Genomic DNA, 18,605 nt, shown 5'->3' on the forward strand with positions numbered 1-18,605 from the left:
AACTGCACTATTTTATTATTAACTATTATTCTCTTATTGCATCTAATTCATAAAATAAACTCTACTACAGACATGTACATACAGTAAAAAATGAGAGAGTGTGTGTATTCAAAGGATTTGGTGGTTTCTGGGTTTCCTGGCATTTACTAGGTGTCTTGGAACTCATCCTGAAAGGATAAGGAGCTCCGACTGTTCCAAACAGATAACTGGTGAGGTTAGTTATCTAAGCTAGCCTGTCCTTCAAGACAAGAGATGGCAGCTCTTCCCCCACCTCTTCTGTCTTCTTTATAATGCAGTAAAATTGCACTGCTAAATCCTTAAAAACCTTTCTGCAGGAAAATTAAAAACAAATAAATGACAAGTCTTTGATTTGCTAGACTAGTCTTTGAAGAATTCATTGCTGACTTCAAGGCAAATTCTCATCTTTGCAGCAGCCCTCCAAACCCACCACCAATCCAGAATTTTATTATCAAAGCCTTTTATCCCCTGCCCAGCCCTGCCCAATGATCTCTGAGCTTTAGGGAAATGAAGTTCATTCAGAGGTTTGTATTTTTGATCTAATAATTTACCTTTGATTTACCCAATTCCTCTCTAACAAAAGAAGAAAGGATGAGGGAACCAATAAAAAATGTTTTGTATAAAGTTTCAGTCTAAAGAGCACTTTGCAAAAGTGGTTGAAGCATTGATACAGTTGGAATACCAATGAAGGACATTTATAATCCACCACGCACCAAGTGATTCTTACTCCTTGCTGCATTTGCCAGATACATTGAGCACAATCAAACTCATGCCCTTCTTTTTATTGTAAAGAATCCTAAACCCCAAACAATAAGATCCCCAAATTGGAGTGTTAGAAAGGAGACTAAGACTCAAGAATCTCTACCCTAAATATACATATCACAGTTCCGTATAAATATACATATCACAGTTCCACATAAATATGCATATCACAGTTCCATATAAATATACATATCACAGTTCCATATAAATATACATATCACAGTTCAATGCTGTCTCTGTTGTGATGCCTCCACACACAAAAGACTTGAAGGCCTACAGTAATGTAGAAATAAATTATCTTTCCTATCAAGAAATCCAAGACCAGGGTGACTCCAGGTGAGGGGAACTCTAGCTTTTGCTTTTGCTTTCCTGGACTTGTCTCTCATCTGTCTTGGCTCTACCCACAGTCTTGGGGGTAAGAGGAGGGGGAAGCAGAAACAAAGACTTTATACAACCACATCTAGGAACATGGAAAGGAAGGCCAGTTGGAAATAAGAAAATGATACTATTCTGTTTTCCACTCCTTACACTACAAAGGCTGGACCCCAGTGGTAATATGTTCCGTGGTAAATCAATGACTGATGAGGAATGAAGTCACCTGTTTTAGCCCAAGGCAGTAAGTGTGGGGGCAGCTGGAAGAACTTAGTATAGGGCCAGAAATACTAAATTTTAGGACTAACCATGTCCAATATCTCAATAGGGAACCTTGATAACTGCTTAGCCCCTCTTATGCGTTACCTTTTCCACACTGATTAAACAGTGCTGATGAGGACTATTCTGTTGATCTAACAGGGTTGTTTGAGACAGCAGTGAAGTCATCTCTGTGATAAATCAAAGTTCACTACTCAAGTGCATATTCTTCCTCCTGTTGACATGACTCAGACACCTTTTTAAATTACACTTATATGTGCTTCCTGAGCTCAGCAACAATAATTTAGAACTTGTAAAAGGTTTGTCAAAAAAAGTTGCCTAACTTTTAGTCTTATGAAGGAAAATTTATGGTGCAAAATATGTGTAACATGAAATTTAAAATAGTATCTAAGAATGCCAATTTTCCGACATTCTCATGAACTTTAGTAGGTTTATATAAGTTAGATAGAGTAGACGAATAGGAAAGGTTTGTTTATTTACTTATTTACTTAGCTATGTATTTATGGGTGTTATTAAAGAATTAAGTTTTAAAAAAATAGACTAGGTATAGTGACACATGCCTATAATCCCAGCACTTAGGAATCTAAAGTAAAAGACCCTAACTTTAAGACCAGTCTGGATTATATAAAATGACCTTGACAAAAAAAATGATGAAAACCCTACCCATGCTATTCATTTATACCAATGTATAAATATTAGATAGGAAGAGAGGGATTATATACAAGGAAGAGAGGGGATCTGAACTAGAGCTACAGCAGAAGAGTAACTGTCTAGTGGGGAAGATTGCTAGAAGGCAGGTGTATCCAGCTAAAACTATGACAACATGTAAAGAGAAGAGACAGTAATGTGTAAAGTCATCTGGCTGAAGTAACACCACAGTGGAAGTGTTCAGAGTGCAGACACAGCTTCTGGTCATGTGTCAGGGAAGACTTCAACTCCAAAAGGAAAAGATGTCACTTGACCTGGAAACCGGAAGATCTGGGCTGGGTGACAATAAATTACATCCAACTTACTCCAAGGATTCAAATGCCTGAGAAGAATCCCTAATCCTGGAGTGCAAGCCATGGGAGGTAGCAGAGACCAAAAGTGGAAAATGTAGAGACTACAGTTAGACTGAAGACGACATGGAGGGTAGGACCAAACTGAACTTGACTCTGTCTGCAAAACATTGTAAATGAAGGAGAAGCACCCTGATTATTACACCTGTGCTTTCTGAGGATTACTCAGACTGCTGTTGAATAGGGAGATAGGAGGGGAGGAAGAGAAAGCTGAGAGACTAAGATTTTGAACATTCAAACAAGTGCTTTAAGGAATCTTGACTAGATTGGGATGAAGATGACAAGTTGGGTTTGAGATGTCTTGGAGGGAGAAGCCATAGCTTTTGGTAATTGACATAGAAGTCACTTGGTGGAGAGAGGAGTCAGAGAAATGCTGTGGAAATGGTAAAATTTCAATCCAAATTTGCCCCTCCAAAGAGGTAGTAACTATTTATTCATATAATTTCTCAATAGCCTCAGAACTGTCAGATGCCAGGATTCAAACAACATATTAAAGACTTGGAATTCTTAGGCCTGGGGACATAGTTCAGTCAGTAAAGCACTCACCCTCTCAAAGCATGAGAAACTGAGTTCAAAGTGACTTTCCTAGGAGTGGGGCTATATGTGAGCTCTCTGTAGGACCACAGATGGAGACCGCCCATTTGGTTATTGATGCAATGGGAGATGAGCTATGTGTAAAGCAAGGCCCGGGCCTGTGATCCCAGGAATGGAGAGATTGGAGACAGAGACAGGAAGATCTCTGGAAGCTAATGGACCAACTGGCCTGACTTATATGGAACTGTTCCAGGCCAATGAGAGACCCTTTTTCAAGCAAAGACTGTAGGAAGATACCTGAGGACCAGCACCTGAATATATGCACATTATGACTTTTGCATACACATTATGTACCAGGAGCAGGTCTTTGAATTGTGGGTGTTTTGTCTTGGTCTGATTTTGGTTTTGCTCCCCACCTAAGTTCCTGTTACTGTCTGATTTCCTGTATGAATAGGCACTGCCACAGGTCCCCACCATCCTGACCTGTGCCACTCCCCTGCCTGCCTTGACTGCAACCCTTTGAAACCATGAGCCAAAATAGGTCTTTCTTCCTTTAAACCATTTCTGAGATGGATTCTGTTTGAAACAGGGTAATGGTTCAAGCCATAGCATGAGGCTTCTGTTGGATCTGAGCAGTCTTCTCTTCAAACAGTGCTCATAATACCTAAATGCTGAATTAGCATTCTACAAAGCATGTATATACCAGGGATGCTTTCCTGTTGCAGAGAATAAAGTGACATTTTCTTTGGTTAAACAATAATTCTGCGAGGTGACTCTCTTGCTCTTGACTACATGGATGTGCATTCATTAGCACTGGTCTAGCCAGCACTGGATGTCTTGCTACAGTAAACAGGTCCTATAATCACATCTCTTAAGAGGCTGTAGCTAGCTGCAGTATATTGCAATGTCAGCAAAGCCTGGAAGTCTTACAATTTTCATTGCTTCCAGAAGAGTCCTAAAACAAGCATACATGCCAATGAGGATCCTGATAAATGGTAGAGAGGGGACCACTTCTCCCTTAATTATACAGCTTCCTAATTAGACACTGGAAAGCCTGGGGACATTCAAAAGAGATAGATGATTTGAGATCTATGCTCCATTCATTTATTATAGTGTTTCTGTCAAGTGATTTAAAAGGAGAGACCAAGGAAGGGAGCTTCAATTTGATGGACTACAGCTGCTATTTTGCCTGACATATAGATAGGCCCAAAAACAATCTTATTTTTTCAGGCAAGAGACAACTTGACTGAGAGAGGAAGGGAGGGAGGGAGAGCATGAGAAAGTCCCTCAGAGTGACTTTCTTAGGAGTGGGCTATATGTGAGCTCTCTGTAGGACCACAGATGGAGACCGCCCATTTGGTTACTGATGCAATGGGAGATGAGCTATGTGGAATGCATGGCCATTTTACCCATCCCAGATCTTTAGAGAGCTCAGACAATTCCTTTAAAACATACTTTGAAATGTTTCCAACTCCCCTTTTACAGGAAAAATAAATCTGAGCAGAGAATTTAGGAGCCAAACCCAGTAAATAAAAAGTTCCAATCCCTTGTTGAATATGCTGCACTCAAAAATTAAAAATTGGATGAATAGATAATGGCTAACACTAGGAATTCCAAGAAACCACTTACGGTCCAGTGCCAAAATGGCACCTCCCTTTCCCAGTTCTGTGTCTATGCCTGTTGAAGTTTCAGTTCTAGAGGACTAAGGCATGAGAGAACAGATAGAGAGATGGCTTGGAACCCCAAAGCCAACGCTACTGCGTTGGTATTATGCGGACTGAGAGAGAATCAGGATGATGCAGTTTCTTCTTTCCCACCATTCAATAGTTTAATTTCTATATAGGCTCAAGTTCACAATTTCTATTTGTTTTTCCCCTTAAGTCTGAATACCAAGACTCATCACAAAAGAAAACAGGAGGAAAGGACAAAGGTATTTCAAGAATCAAAGCAAGTTTGACCCATAGACCTTAGTCAGAGCGTCAGAAAGAACATTCCAAGGGAAATATTGAGTAGGAGTGTGTGAAAGAGGGAGGGAAGGAAAGGGAAGAAGGGATCTCTGAAGGCTTTGATCCAGTCTAGGTCAGAGGGCAACTGCGGAATGAGATTTATCCTTTAGGGGACAGGTGACTCAGTGACTGAGACAATGGTCCTCCATCTTTCCTCTGACAGCTCATTTGCTTTAGTAGTTTAATAACTCATATGCCTGCCCATAAACCCATAAACCTTCTCCCATGGGTGATGGGAATTAACAAACTCTGCTTCCCTGTCTCCTGTGGAACTTCTCTACCCCCACCCCAACACGATGCCACCTACTCTGCCTTGCAGGTGCACACTCGGTGTACCTTTACTGCACACTTGGCCTTACCATGTTCTGCCTTACCATAAAGCCCACAATCAATGGAGCTAAGTGGCCATGGACTCAGTGAAGCTGAAGCCATGAACCTTCCTCCTTTAAGTTGACTTTCACACGTATTCATCTTACTAATGGACAATTGAATTAACACTGAGATTGTCAGCTGACCTGACAATATCCCTGCCCTAGAAGAACTCATTGACCCCGGAGGACATGCTGGATTCATAGTTCCCATGTAGGCCATGGGTATCATAAGAGGAGAGAAAAGCATAGGCTCATGGGGGAGCCTTGGCCACAGAGCCATCTCCAACCTTCTTCATTGGTGATTGGAGATCCCATGTTCTTGCTGTTTTCTGTATTCCCAGAATGACACTCCCTGACTCCCCATCCTCTCACAAACACTAAGCTTTCATTTTCTGAACTCTCGGATGGCCTTCTCTTTCAGCACTTTGAGACTGTAGGACAGGCAAGGTGGAGATGCAGGAACCAGGAGAGACTGTAATGCCATTCATGCTTCAGAATACATCTGTACAAACCCCATGGTTCTAATTCCAGCATGGCTACTTGCTAACTACAAGAATGATTATACTCATCCCTCAGTATCCATGAGGCATTGGCTGCAAGATCCTCAGGGATGCCAAAACCACAGACTCCTAAGTCCTTTGTATAAAATGGCATGATATTCCCCTATAGTTTATACGCATCCTTCTGAATCTTTTAAACTCTCTCTCAGTCACTCAATTATTTGTGATAGTCGATATAATAAAAATGCTAGGTAAATAGTTGCTATACTAGTTTTGAGGGAATAACATTCCCCAAATGTTATTTGGGAACATCTGATAATAAAATACATAATAAATATACAAATACATAAAAATAAAATAATGTAAAGAAAATATCTCTACATTCTTCAGGACAAATGTGAGTCTTAAATTTTCCCTATGCCCACTTAGTTGGGCTGGATTTGGAATGCACAGATATGGAAGGATGACCATTTGGCATGCATCCAGGAGAAGCATAGTTACCGTAGAGCATGAAGGTTTCAATATCCAGGTGGTGGTTACAACAATGTTTAGTTGTTGCTACTTGCATTTGCAGCTGCCCATTGATTGATGAGAAGTAGACAAATTCCATTCCTGAGAATGTCCAGACAGAACTATGTCCAGCTCTGTGGGGTTAGGCTGCAATGCTGGGGCAATCCTTTTAGGGAAATGTCTCCCAGCTCACGTGTAGCACAAATGAGTAAAAAAGAAAATGAACAAAAGATTTCATTCAATCAGAAAGAAAAAAATCCCCTAGTACTTCAACTGGGGCAAGATGAGAATAATGTAGAATGTGGGTGTGTTATGGCCTTTCTTTAAGGCTGGTGTTGACGGAGCATTCTTTCCCTCTCTCCACACAGCTGCTAATGCTCCATGGGGAAATATCTGTCTCAACATATGAGACCTCGAGGCTTGGGGTAGTGCTAGGGACCTGGAATAGTAAACCCATGTGTGTTAACATCAAGTTCAGGGGCTGGAGATTTAGACACTCCTGAGTTTCAGTCCTGGCTTTATGGATGATAGAGACTAACAAAAGTGTCCTTCACCTCCAACGATTTATAACTGACACTCTAACTTCCACTGCGCTCTATTTGGAGATGGTTCCTCTAACGATGGAACTTATGTTAAATTAAGTTATGAGGATGGGGGTCTGATCTTAGATGATTCATGTCATAATGTTTTTTAAATAAGAGACATTAGACAGATTATTACTGTCTCTTCCCCCATTCCATACACATACTGCAACACACACACACACACACACACACACACACACACACACACACACACACTTATTCAGCTAAAGACCTAATTTGGGACACCAGGAAAAGGGAAGGAACGGGGTCCATGCATTAGCAGACTATACTCTAAGCACTGCAAACAGAGCACTCTGACATAATGAAAACAAACAAACAAACAAAACACATTTTCGAAGAAAGCCAGAGGGAACAAAACAAAGGCCGTGAGTAAAAGAGTAAATCACTGATAGATAATTCTTCCACCTTAGGAAAAACAAACCAAACATGAAGAAGTGCATCCACTGGAGAGAACCTGAGAAGTCCAGTGTTGATAACGTACATTTGCTCAATGAAGTGTGTAACTCAAAGATTTTGCCAGAATGGGAAGAAGGGATATGGATAGATATGGAATAAGATGTAATAAAAAGGTTGGTAATTGAGTAAGAAATGAATTTTCTGACGACGTTTGATAGGTTTCCTAGGTAGGAATTGACTGAGCATGACTAGAAATGGAGTAGACTTTGTAGGCATATATTTTAGTAGGTTAAAGTGTTTAAGAACTCTTACTAAAGTAGATTTTGAAAAATTTACACCTACATGACTACTATTAAAGTAGGTTTTGAACATTTTAAGCCTACTATATGCATAATAACAACAAAATTCTCCTAGAGTCTTCCAGAGCTAAAGCTATAATCAATAAGCAATCTTCGTTGTGGATTAGGAAATTGATTAGGTTTGTGAGCATATATTTAAAAGGAAACCAATCAACTTAGCTTTGGGCTCCCTCACCCCAGTAGTCTTGAACTGCTTGAACACAGGCCAGAAAGAGCAGTGAGTTGGTTCAAGGAATGCTGAGTTCTTGTATTAAGACTGAGGGAGGAGGTGGAAATGGGACAGGGAGATAAGAGTCAAACTTAATTGCAGTGAAAGGCTTTAAGTGTTTGAGGAAGGATGTGAGGTCAGAGGTGAGGTATAGTAAGGAGAAAAGTGATGAGGTCTGTGTATTGAAAGCTCCCATGGGGTGCTCATCATGGAGTGGAATGTTTGAGATCAGGGTGGAGTCACCATCAGAGACAAAGTCTGAGTAGTGACCCTGGGAGTCATATTTGTAGAGCTAAGAGGTAAAAAAGATAAAGAGCATAGAGGCCATGGATTTAGGGAGTTTATTTATATGTATGGTGAAGCTACCCAGAGATTATAAAAAGCAGGAGACAAGGGGACAATCTAGAGCCCCTAAGCAAAGCCTTCAATGAAAGAGAAGGGTATGTGGCTATGTTAACCACCAGACATCTGTGAAAACTGAACAGTTTTGAGAAAGATTGGGGGAAAAACAGTAATAGGAATATTTAAACATGTTCACCCTACCTCCTAGCTTGGAGACATAGTGTGAACTTGAACACAGGACTGAGAGATTATAGGGAAAAAAGTGGCCAGGCAAGGATAGGGTACAGCAGAACAATGGAAATTGCTTATTGATTAGAGTTCTAGTTCTGGAAGACTCTAGGAGGTCTGTTGTTATTATTATGCATATAGTACATATTCGTGTAGATTCATAATTGTTCAAAACCTACTTTAATAGGGGTTCTTAAACTCCTTAACCTTCCTTCTAGCCCACCACCCACAAGAGATAGTGGAAAGGAAAGGTTAAAAGGGCAAGAGGAATGTGGATCTGTCTAGAAATAGTTCTTTGGGGTAATCCTAACCTTCGTTGTCAGGGTATCAGCAGTTCAGTTCACATGAACCAGCAGTGGTCACTCAGTCCACTCACAAACACCATTCATGAATCAGCAATGGCAGTTTGGGTCCAGTAGAAACTGCAAGGCTCTGCCAATGGTCATAAGTTGCAGAAGCAGCAAGAAGTCACCTTGAGAAGTTCTTTGGCACATTTCTCTTTATGAAGTCATTGTCAATGATGATCAGTGAAGGAAGCAAGGTGAACCAATACCACAGCATCTTCAGGGAAAAGCAGCACCAGCAAAGCCCAGTGAAGACCAGCAAAGAGTGGCAAGGCAAACCAAGGCCACAGTGTCACCCACTGTCTGTTGGGTTATCCTTATACCCTTTTCAAACATAACATGGCCTCTCAAGCATCTGCTCCAGCAAAACACATGCCCTTTTTCCAGACGCAGCTTCCAGAAAAACACCTGTCTGTTCTCAGCAAAACATCCTCTCATAAGACAGTTTCTAGAAAGATATCACATGATACAACTGAGTCTCCAAAGAAACCAAAGATTTCCACTTCATGGTCATAAAATATTTTAGTAAATAATCCTTAATTCACCAAGCTGGATCATACATGCCAATTATTCAGCTGAACACATTGTACTGTTGCTAGAATGTGAACCACATCCTCTATAAATAAGGTTTGATCAAATATTTTAATTTTCAGATAATTAAATTATGACCAGGTCTATTTGCTATTAGCACACTAGTAGCAAAGTTGTCACTTTGTGGAAAGGAAAAAACACTAGAAAACCTACTTTGAATCTTGAAATGGGATGAAGAAATAATAAAAATGAGATGCCACAAGGTTGAGTGCTTTGAGAAAATGGCACTCATATCTACTAATTAGATAGGAAATGCTGCATGAAGTTAGGCAGGAGTAATCTCTAAATAGCATAAAATGTAATTGCGATAGTAGCTATTTGAACCCTGAGTCCAGGAGTGTGAGGATTATGAGTCAACGAAAATTCTTTACTGAACCCTGGTTCAGGAGCATTCAACTTTGGAGAACGCCACAGAATCACAGAACTAGGCACAAGTGCTTATTGGTGTTAGATGTGGCTATTTACATTCACTCGTGTAAAGAAATATGACGACTGTTTTGGAAGACAGATTTGGGAATCTGATATATCTTCAAGGAGAGATATAGATCCTGTTTCATCTGGAAAGAACAGGAGTGGGCATGGTGGGGAGCGAGTAGATGTGCTGATGTTAAAGAAAAAGGGAAGATAGTGAGTCAGCTACAGCATGATGCTACTTAGGAAAGCAGATCAAACCCAAGAAATGCCTTTCAGATGCTGGAACCCCAAATTAGCCAAGAGAACACTGCTGCACCCTTATGTCCTTACCGTGTTCATTTTTACTCACAGAATCCTGGAGCTACTTATAGAAGTGACATCCTTTGTTCTTCCAGGTGGTAGGATCAAATGTGATTTTGAATTCCTAAAATAATTGGTATGCTAATTTTAAAATTTAAAAAAAGGAAATAAATGTTTACTTAAAGTGACATTGACAATAAGACCAACAAAAAGAACAAGAAGAAGTCTCAACTCTCTTGGTGAAAAATAGGCAAAGGACTTGCTTTCTTGGGTGGATTATCTTTTCAAAGGAGCATTTAGAAGTCTAGTGAGCAAATATAAAGACTTAGCACCCATAATCATCACAGAGATAAATCAAAACCACAGTCAGATTCTCCCACCAGGATAGTTCTGATCAGCAGGACAAATGATAACCTCTTGGGAGGCTGTGGAGAAATGAGAAGCCTTATGGCCTGCTGGAGGCAAGGTAAACCAGTAGAGCAACTGTTCATATAGAGAAAAGCGTGGTAGTCCTCACCCCCAATTAAGTATGCACTTGCCATGAGGTGAAGCAGTTTCACTTCTGAGCATGCCTAAAGGAACCAAGCAGGGACTTGAATAGATATTTTTAAATTCAACTTCACAGTATTATTACAAAACCCAAAAGGCAGATGGACCGACAAGTGGTCTACACATGTGAGGCTTTTCATTCAGCCTTAAGAAATGAATCAAATTCTGGTAAGTTTCACAGCAAGGATGCACCATGAAGAAAGCCAAGTCGAATGAGCTAGGCGCAAAAGGACACTCACTGCATACCTCTCAGTGTGCAGTGCTTAGAGGGTTCACACTCATGGGGCTGGGAAGTACAGTGAGGACTGTCAGGAGCTTGGAGGCAGACACGAGTATCACATTTCTGACCGCTGGAGATGTTAGTGTTCTGGATAGGGTTAATGGTTGGGCAACACGAGTGTAGTTAACGTTGTTGTTGAGCTGCACATTCAAAATGGCAATGTTTTTAAAAATTGCATTTTATCATAAATGTATAAAGATTGATTAGGAATCGACTAGGTTATCTAAACAAGTATGGGGGATGGGTGTTTAATTGGCTCATCTCTGGTGGGGCTGATCTAAGATCTGCTTCTTTCCCAATCTGGGAGTGTGATCCGAAAGAGAAGCCATCATGACACGACTCTAATAAGCAGCTGATGCAGCCCTGAGAGGTGTGGCACACACAATCAAGACTGAGAAATAGCCGACGTCTGAGTCAGAGATGCTCAAAATACTTCATGGCAGTAACGTTAGGGAAGAGAGAAGGAACCACACCAGATCAGTGCAACACAACTCATTTGTCCTCACTGACAGGAACGAACTGAGGTGTGGTGGAAAGTCAGAGATCTGAGCTCACACTCTAATTGTGTGTTTTTTTGGAGGGGGTGTAAAGGGGGAGAAGTACCCCCCACAAACTCTGGAGAAGGATCAGGAAGGTTTTTCATGGGAGAGAAAGTAAGTCAATAAGCTGAGTCCTCCAGGAAGGTAGATCCAGACCGTGGTGTTGACATGGGTTGCGAGCTCAAGAAAAGGAGAAACTTGGGAAAAGTGCCCTGGGAAATGTGATGGAAAGCAAGCGAGATTAGTAAGGATTTCTGGGTGGCACCAGGGGCCCTTCAGAGATTAGATAAGGGGGATTTTGTAGCCAAACTAGTCACAGCTGTTACATGACTTTTCTCAGTGACAGGTTGGGGATGAAGAGCAAAGATAGGGGTGGGAAGAGAACAAAGCAGGTAAAACATTTGCCCTGCAGGCATGAGGACTCAACACTCAGATCCCCAGAACCTACACTAACCTGGACACGGCAGTGGGCATCTGTAATCCCAGTGGTTTCATGGCAAACATGAGGCAGAGACAAAAGAAGATCTATACCCTCATTGTCAGATAATCCAGCTAACAGCGAATGGCAAAAGACCCCAAGAAGTCGGAATTCAAGCACTGACACCCAACCTTGTCCTCTGACCTCCATATGTGCATTGAGCATTCACCTGATTGTAGTGCCTCCTGTTGAAGGTGGCTTTTGATTGAACACATTCAGGGTTTAATTAGCATCTAAATACCCTGGGAGAGGGCAATGACATACGTGAAGGCTAATCAGATTTTTCTTCCAGGCAAATCTCTAAAGAAAAGATTTAATAGTTTGTACATTGTTCTTTAATTTCTGGGTGTTAAGATTTGGAAAGCAAGGAGTACAAAAATAATGCAAAGGGACTGTCTATGTTTTAAGTTTCCCTGTAGAAACAATTTCAAAGTCAGACTCTGTTGTTAGAGAGCAACACTGTTTTCCCAGGGAGAACTGAACTTCTGCAAATTATGATGGAACTGATGTAGGTGATGGTGCATTGCAGCCCATGTGCTGTGCCTCAAGACAGAAATAATACAGTTTTATTATTGGGATCAATTTAGTGACCGCCTCCATCTCAACGGTTTCCTTTCTCCACTGTCTGAATAAATGTTTATTCGCTGATCTAATAGGCAACAAAAAATAAGTGTGCCACAAGTTTCCTTGGCAAAGCTATGATGTTTTTTAATCTAATAGGCATAGAAGCATGCTAAAAACATGTAAAAGCATGTTTTTGTTGTTGCTGTCGTTGTTTTGCGTGTGGTACGATGCTGAAGCTCTCCCGCCTATTGACACATACCAACTGCTTTGATCTTCACCACCCCTGCTCACCTTTGCATGTCATATCATTCAGTTTCCCCACTAGTAAAACATAATTTATCTCAGGAGGCATCTGCATGGGTCCCTAGAGGATTAAATGAGATAATGCATATGAAGCCCACAGTATAATATCAGCAAATAGAAAGTAATCAACCAATCAATTACTCCTTGCCTTAGTATAAGCCTCGGTCTTTCCTGAGGGTTTGAGTGAACTTCCACCCCGTAAGTTACTCCATTATGAGCCACTAGGAAGCAGTCACAATTAGAGTCTCTCTATCTCTCTGTCTCTGTCTCTGTCTTTCTCTCTCTGTCCCCTCCCTCTCCCTTTCTCTTCCTTTCTACTCCTCTTCCACTCTTCCTCTTTCTCTATATACTTTAAATGCCAAAGTTTTTGGGTAGATTCTTTTAAGACAAACATTCTAACAACAACAACAGCAACAACAACAATAAAACAGCTGAATACCCCTAGAGGAACAGAATCGATGTTATGCATACCTAAGTAATAGGTAGGTGAGTAGATTGATAGATTGATAGACATACAGACAGACAGGTAGGTAGGTAGGTAGGTAGGTAGGTAAACAGACAGACAGATAGATAGACAAAGAGACAGAGAGACAGGTAGACAGACAGACAGATAGACAGACAGACAGGTAGGTAGGGAGACAGAGAGACAGATAGATAGATAATCTATTAGATCAGTTTACAGGCTAGTGTCTGAAGCCTAACAATGGCCGGATGGCCTTCTGCTCATTGAATGACTGTTCCTACAGGTGAGGGATGCCTTGGCATTCCCAATCTACCCCTGGAAGCCTGAAAGACTCCTAGAGAGATGCTGGTATTGCGTGTACACCGGAAGGCAGGTGATGCCAAAATCTAGAGGTGAGGGACAGGAGTGGCACCCACTTAGGCAGAAGAAGTAGAGTAAGCAGGGACACACTGTTTTCCTGGGACCCCTTTCTATCAAGGCTGAAGCCTGGAAGGTGTCTCTGATGGTTGGTCTTCCCACGCAGTCAGTTTTCTTCAGGAATACCCTCACAGATACTCCCAGAAGTCTTTCTCCTGGGTGACTGACAGCCATCTGACCCCTGCTTTAGAATTCTGCTTCACTGCCATATTTTTCCTATTTCATCTTCTTTGTCTACTTCAGCCAAATGCAAGTTGGGTACCCCTTCTGAGCATTTCCCAAGCTGTGATGTCATCGGTGCACATCACATTACCCAACAAATCATCTCCGTATCCCTTTCTCTTCCTAGATTACTAAGGGCAAAGGTCACATCACCCTGGTTCATTATTGCATTCCACTAGGCTACCTATAGAAACCCCTTGATAATGACATATAGAACAAATCCATGCCAATCCATGAAACAAGAACTGTTAGGAAAAAAAGAAAGAATTGTCACTTTTGTTCTACAAATAAAGAGATCTTGGCAAATTTACAAAGCATAATCCAGTAGAAATGGGAATGGAATAAACTTATAGCTGAAGAAACTATTGTCTGCCCAAAGTTCTGAGCCTGTGGTATGTTATCTTTTACTGTTACACAGCCTTGGGAGCAGGGAGCTACCGATACGTTATCACCAAACAGACTTTTCCACCTAAAGAATCAGAAAGAGTTTTGAAAACTTTTTCTACTACTCATCTACTATTTTATTGTCATTAAAGAGTGAATAATTTAGGAAAGTACAGATAACTGTGTTATTCAAGTTTGTCTTTACAGCACTTGGAATCGTCTCACATATAGTCAGTTCTATACTTCTAAAGCTCCGTGATTTTAGAGCAGTAGATTTTACTCCATGTTATGGGAATACTGGGGCTTCTAGAATGGAATGGAGCTGAGCCAAGATGGGGAAATAACTAAGACTACAGTAGTCGCACACACCCATAATCCTAACATTTGAGAGGAGGAAGTGGGAGAGTGAGGAATTCCACATCATGGTCATCTACATAGTGAGTTTGAACTCATGCTGGGTTACATGGGAACTTTTCTCTAAACAAACAAGAGAAATAAACAGAGAAGAAGGAAGAAGGAAGGAAGGGAGAGAAGAAGGAAGAAAGAAAGAAAGAAAGAAAGAGAAAGAAAGGAAGAAAGAAAGAAAGAAGGAAAGAAGGAAAGAAGAAGAAAAAGAAAGTTACATTGTGCAGGAGGAAAAATCCTTGGAAGGTCCCCAGCCTCCTGGTGAACAGTGAGCACGTACCATGTACTATGACCAGCTGTTTCATGTACTTTAATCCTCTTTAAGGTGCAAAAAGTAGCCATAACTGATGGGCGATGCCATGATTCAGAGAGATTGAGGAGTCCCTCCAGAATCATCCAGTTGAGAACTGGCATCCAGCTATGTCTCCTGCCTCCATTCCATTTTAGAATTCAGCATTGGAAGGCTGTAAACAAATATTTAATACAAAATGCTTCTGCATGCTCTGCTCCAGTGAATGAAAGAGAGGATGGCTGGGAGAATGGTCATTTCGGTTTATGGGCAGGGTGACACTGGGCACAGTGCCAAGGACTGCAGAGGGAGAGGACAGTGGAGAGCTGGGAAGGCTAGATTTTCCATGTGACCATGGAACTCTGGGCTTTGCTGGTGTCAGCTGATGCTCTTTTCTTTTGACTCCCTTAATGTTTAGTTGTTTTGACAATTTCACTCTAGCTACCAGGTTTGTGAAAGGGATTTGTTGCCATTTTAAGAGGAAAAGGAAAAGATGTTTAATGAAAATCTTCAGTAGTGCAGTACTCCTGCACCAAGGGGTGTGAAGTTTATCAATGGGTTTGCAACTGTGTTTCATCAGACTACAATTCTAAGTTAGCTAAGGCTCATTTGACCCACCATATTCAAGTACATCCAGCTCGACTGTAACGTCACAGCCTGGAGGAGCCTTATCCCATTCCTCACTGATATTTGGTTTCTGAAAATCAGGTTCATATTTTTCAGGATTTTGTTTTATTTCAGGTCTGCTCCAAGGATGACTGAGCTAGATATCAATGTCAACATCCAAAAGAGTTCACTGGTACAGAAAAGTACAATTGAGCGATGGTGATATCACTAAAATTTTATGGAGACATTAGAGTAAGTATTTATAGCAGTCACGGTATCTACTTTTAGATTTTCAAATTCTTCCTGCACACAGCATCCACCATGAGGATCCTATCTTTGTTCCCCAGGGTAGTTATTAGAACTTCAAGTTTTTCTCTTTCTTATGGAAAAGCACATCCATTGTCTAATCCAGAAATAGACCTGGTCTATGGGTCAGGAAGCAAGATAAACCCCATGTTCTAATCAGTTATAAAAAATGTTTTTAGTCCATTTCCTACAAATGAGGTAAAAATATTTTTATTGGGGAAATCTTGGCACACATCATTATAAATGGGTCATGTTAACACCAACCTCTTTAACTCTAAAGAATCTTAAAGTCATACACTCAAGATAATTCTATCTTGAAGAATGAAGTTATTCTCATCAATCCCTGGGTTGAAATTTGTCTTAAAAGCAAACTTAGGTTGGTAAGTGAGGGCACTGTTTTTCAGTCATGCAATGGAAAGAGTCAAATGTTTAGGAAAACATTCTAGGTGTTGGTTGTGTCAACAGGATAAGAGGAAAGAATCTAGAAGTGATGCCTGCCCTCTGCTTAGTTAGCTCATAGCCACTTGTGGGTTCCACACGAATAGCAAGGTAAAACTAACAAAAACAATTCATTCTAGCTGGAATTAGAATCCTGAGGAGATACCATCCAGTGAAAATAGTGGAAAAGAATGGAGACAATCAGATGATGAGGAAGGCTCTTGGAGGGAAAGGGGATTTCAAGCTCCCATTCTCTGCCGAGAGATCCATTGTATAGGCCAACAGAGTTTTATAGGGAAAAGCTAACAGTACATTTCCTGATCAAAAATATGGTTATTATAAATGGGTACAGGCTTTCCTCTGCTTCTGGTTTTTAATAAGGAGCAAGGAACCTAAAACTGGTGTGTCTCACATCCACGTTCAGCACCTACCAGGTAACTGGGCAAAGGGAAGGGAGAGAGAAATTGAGATATGTATTGGGGCTCAGAAGCTTAAAAATAGTTCTCCCTACGTGAAATCATTTTGGCAAATAGAATTTCATCTGAAAATTAAAATGTGAAAGCAAAACTAAAACAAACAACAACAACTAAACCAGATAAACTTAGATAGCTCTATTTGAATTGGGACTGGTGACCAGAAGTCCATCCATCCCTTTTGGTCCCTCCTCTACTTGTGTGAATGCTGTACATTTCCTCCTGAGGACTCTAGAGACTTGATGACCCTCAGTGTATAATAACCACCCTAAGCTCTCTCCCCTCACAATCTTGGAGATTACATGTGACTAGCTTTCTAATACAACGTTTAGGTATAAGGCGGGAGGCTTGGGGAAAGGTCATTAGGGATTTGAGTATCTGAGACGTTAGGAAAGTCCCTAAGTTATATCAAGATGTCTGGGTGAGAATCTTGTCTTTCTACAATTTGGCTGAATGAAGTAGTTTTGTTGTGTCCCTAAGTCCTTACATAAGGCTAAGTGAGAAACTCACTCCTTTCCTTCCCCTATGTCACCATGCAAAAGGCAGGGTCTCTTAGGGAATCTTCCCTGCTCTTCTAGCTCTTTCTCCATCATTACACTTTCTAGGGGTATTCTCTAGGTTGGAACCCTGTTACTATTAGCTCTTATCTAAAATCCCACCTTAATACCCTGGTCACTGGTATCTTCTCCTCCTCGTGAAGCATAGTGTGGAGTTGGTGGTGGATGCAGAGGGAGGTGGACAGTGTGCTCTGTGCCTGTGGAATGCTTCAGTCACATGAGCCTTGGGTTGGCTCTAAATATCATGCATGGGAGATAGAACACATCATACTCTCCCACTGGGGGTTTTCTGTCCCCAGAAATAATCCTTGGAAATGAATGATAAATCATAGTTTGGTATATTAGAGCCAAATATTGAAGAAATCTAGAAGAACTGGAAAGTTGGAAAGGACTGATGATTTCGGTAAGATGACAGGATTCAGTTCAGCTCACAAACAGATAACATAAGTAGGTCTTTTCTCAAGAAAGTAGTAAGTCAATTTATTTCATTCAGACAAGGCAGTTTGCACATATATCACCCATAATTACAAAGAGCTGCAAAATAACTTAAAAACATGAATATAACATAAATAGTCCAGTTAAACCTTAGTTAATTTTGGCCTTGACAAACCCCTTTTGTGAACCTTCTATCAATTTGAATATATACTATTTTTCTATACCACAACTTCTCAAAGTGGCAAAAACACATTTACTAGTGAAATATGTGTGTGTGTGTGTATGTGTGTGTGTGTGTGTGTGTGTGTGTGTGTGTATCCACACACACATGTATGAAACAGTCAGGTGTGGTGACTCAAACTGTAACCTCAGCATTTGGGAGGCTGAGGCAGGAGGATCATGGTTCCAGGGTGACCCAAACTGAATAGTGCACTTCTGTAGCAAAAACAAGAGCCTAGGAATGTATCTTAGTGGCAGTGCCTACTTAGCCTTGGTTCAGTCCAGATAGCTGAGAAAAATTATAAATGTATAAATTTTAAATTATATTTAGTAATGTTCTCTCAGTAGTCTACCTTCCTGAAAATTGCCTAGGTATCTAATGAACATCCATTAATTTGAGAGTCAGTCTAAATCATTAAGTTACCAAAAGATGTGAATTTGAATCTCCCTCTCTTCCTCTTCCTCTTCCTCTCCCCCCCTC

The 18,605-nt window shown here is 40.8% G+C and overlaps 1 long non-coding RNA gene across 6 annotated transcripts in view; it reads left to right on the forward strand.

Annotated features, from left to right (window-relative positions):
* Window positions 1-18,605, forward strand: part of LOC103691188 (uncharacterized) — a 108,264-nt gene that overhangs the window by 1,346 nt on the left and 88,313 nt on the right. For 5 of the 6 annotated variants that reach the window (XR_005499291.2, XR_005499292.2, XR_590378.4 and 2 more), the window contains exon 2: window positions 15,832-15,948. The exons of the other annotated variant lie outside the window; for it this stretch is intronic. This is a non-coding gene — a long non-coding RNA (uncharacterized LOC103691188). The remainder of the gene's footprint in view (window positions 1-15,831; window positions 15,949-18,605) is intronic. 6 annotated transcript variants of the gene reach the window in all.

The sequence above is a fragment of the Rattus norvegicus genome, chromosome 1 (assembly GCF_036323735.1).
Source record: "Rattus norvegicus strain BN/NHsdMcwi chromosome 1, GRCr8, whole genome shotgun sequence".
Taxonomy (NCBI): Eukaryota; Metazoa; Chordata; class Mammalia; order Rodentia; family Muridae; genus Rattus; species Rattus norvegicus.